Consider the following 2,838-nt stretch of genomic DNA (forward strand, 5'->3'; position numbering starts at 1 on the left):
GGTGCCTGTGTGGGTGACAGGGAGGGAAAGGAGGAGCTGGCTCTTGGACAGAAAGAGAAAAGAACTCTGAATGGGCACTCATTATTGGAGGGTTCAGATTCTCTTGGAGAAACAATGACCATCACCAGTGCTCTGTGGATTCCTCAAGGACCTCTCAGGAGCAAACAAGTTGGGTTTGATTAGGCTAATTCAACAGGAACAGTCCACGAAGAGGAGGAGGGAGGGGAGAGCTGGAAGAGGCAAGATGAGGTTTGGGAAGAGATGTGCAAATGTAAGGAAGCAGTACATGTTAGGAGGCAAGATGGCAGGCTTGTGGTGAGCAGCGGTCAAGGGATGAAAATGGGTATGCCTACAAGCAGAGTTTAAAAGCAGTTTCTCTTCAAATGATCTTTCCTCTCACCTGATAAACATCTTGATTCACCATGGCATTAGCCGCAGCAAAATGGGCGATATCAAACAAGACTGTCTTGAAACATTTAATTTCAATTCAAAATGGAGCTTTATGTTGTGTTAGTCATAAATCTACATATTCTTGTCTTCCAGAGGACTATAATTGCAAGGTAGAGCTGGCTTTGACATCTGATGGCAGGACAATAGTGTGCTACCACCCTTCTGTGGACATTCCATATGAACACACCAAACCTATCCCTCAGCCAGATCCTGTGCATAATGATGAAGAAACACGTGATCAAGTGCTGAAAACCAGATTAGTAGAAAAAGATGAACACATTGAGCAAGGACCCATGATAGAACAACTTAGCGAAATGTTCTTTACTACTAAGCACCGTTGGTATCCTCATGGACAGTATCATAGACGTCGTATGAAACTGAATCCACCAAAAGATAGATGATACTGAGGTTTTCAGAAGTCAAAGAGAAATGTTACCCTGTGTCTCATTTGCCATGAGAAAATGCAATTGGGTATATTTACTAATATGTTATATAGTACAATTTCATAATTAGAATGTGTATTAAGTAATTCTGGATTTGACATTCCTATTTACAGAAACCTATTTCATCTTATTTTTCTTTTGAAATATTAAAGTCTATGATTTGTTTTTATATGTCTAGTATGATAAAGTATTTTTACATTATAAACCAAATAACATTAGTACTATAAAAATGATTAATAAAAATGTGCATGGTTCTTAAAAACAAAAGTAGTACATTTTAAAAGCTGATCTTTAATCATGTATTAAATTGACAAAGCATCTTCCTTTCTAAGAATTTGGTTCATAATCCCAGGACACAATGAGCTGGTGGACAGATGTTGTTCATGTCTCACCCTGTTATTCCACAGCCCACCTGAGGCCCCCTGTCTCTGTAGCAATCAGTTTCCAGTATGTTAACAGCTTTCCATCTCAAGTCCCTGCATTTCACAGCTCCTCTATCTAAGGATTTCTTGGCCACTTAGTGGAGCTTGCTTGGCTGCAGATCTGAGAGGAAGTTAATACCCCAGGGAAAATCTTCAGCCAGTGGGGAATGAGGGTAATGGAGCAATACCCCTAGGTTCCAGCTCATCTCTAGATACAGTTCTGAGACATCTTCTACAGGGTTTCTCAGAGTTTCCCCAGCAGGACTGGGCCCTCCTTGTGTCCACTGCTGCAATTCATCATTAATGCACATGTTACTAACTTATGTCTCTTCCATGTCTCACTTTCCCTTCTCCCTCACTTGTGCTCCCCAGGTGAACTACATAATCCAACTCCTTGTCTGAAAGTCTATGCCTGGGAGAACTAAACTAAGATAGAGAATTTTAATACCTGTTTAGCAGATTATAATATTGAGTTTCAAAGAGTCCATTGATTTTCCCAAGGTCAACAATCATCATGTTGCAACATCAGAATTAGAAGGTGATTCTTCAACTAATGTTCTCTCAACTCCACAGGGTAATTTATTTTCCAAATCAAATAATAACTATGCATTGGAGTATTGGGAGCTCCAAGTCAGTGAAAAAGAAAGTAAGAAAATTATTTACCATAATATAACATCTTAAGAATAGTAATCATCTAGGTTAATTTCATTATTTATTATTCAGCATTATTTAGGGCCTACTGCATACCTGGAACTTTACTAGATATGGGAGCCTAAAGATGAATGAAACCCAGCTCCTGCCATTGAGAAGATCAGAATTTAGTGGTGGGGGAAGGGTTGCGAACTAGACATACACACAGACACTTTTCAATATAAAGTGGTAAATGAGAAGATAAGAACAGCATGATACAGGGGCAGAGAAGACTGACACCCAACTCAAATTAGGGAATGAGTATCAGAGAAAGTGTTTCTTGGAGGAAATTCATTTGTTATGCATACAACCAGTATTCCCTGAGTTTCTACTATATTCCAGATGGCATGCTAGGAGCTTGAAGCACACTAGTGAACCATACAGCTGTAGTACTTGACTCAGATGAGAACTGAGTCTTGGAAGATGCCTAGAAAGTTAGCTAGAAAGAGGAGTGGGGTAAGGCCTTCCATATGAATGGAACAGCATACACATAGCCAGGGAAGCATGAAGCAGCATTTGGGGGATGAGGTGATATGTGTGTAGGAGGGGATGAACAGCATTGCTAGAGCATAAATGAGAAGAAAGGGTACTAAGAAGGGAGTTGTAGAGTTGGCCAGGGACCACATCAGGGACCTAGATAAACACGCCACTACAAGAACAGAAAAGGAAGGGGATGGTTAGTTCTATAGAGATGGAGGAGACCAACAGCAAGCACTTCACAGAGGCAGTGGCATTCAAGCTGGGCCTTGAACAATACAAGGGATTTAGCCACGTGTAAAAGGAGAAAAGGAGACACTAGTATAAATTCCACAGTATAAATACCCTTCACTTTG

The 2,838-nt window shown here is 40.3% G+C and overlaps 1 pseudogene; it reads left to right on the forward strand.

Annotated features, from left to right (window-relative positions):
- Positions 1 to 319: 319 nt before the first annotated feature.
- On the forward strand, positions 320 to 876 carry LOC108391504 (large ribosomal subunit protein mL42 pseudogene; annotated as a pseudogene).
- Positions 877 to 2,838: the final 1,962 nt, after the last annotated feature.

Source organism: Manis javanica, chromosome 4 (assembly GCF_040802235.1).
Source record: "Manis javanica isolate MJ-LG chromosome 4, MJ_LKY, whole genome shotgun sequence".
In the NCBI taxonomy this organism is placed as follows: Eukaryota; Metazoa; Chordata; class Mammalia; order Pholidota; family Manidae; genus Manis; species Manis javanica.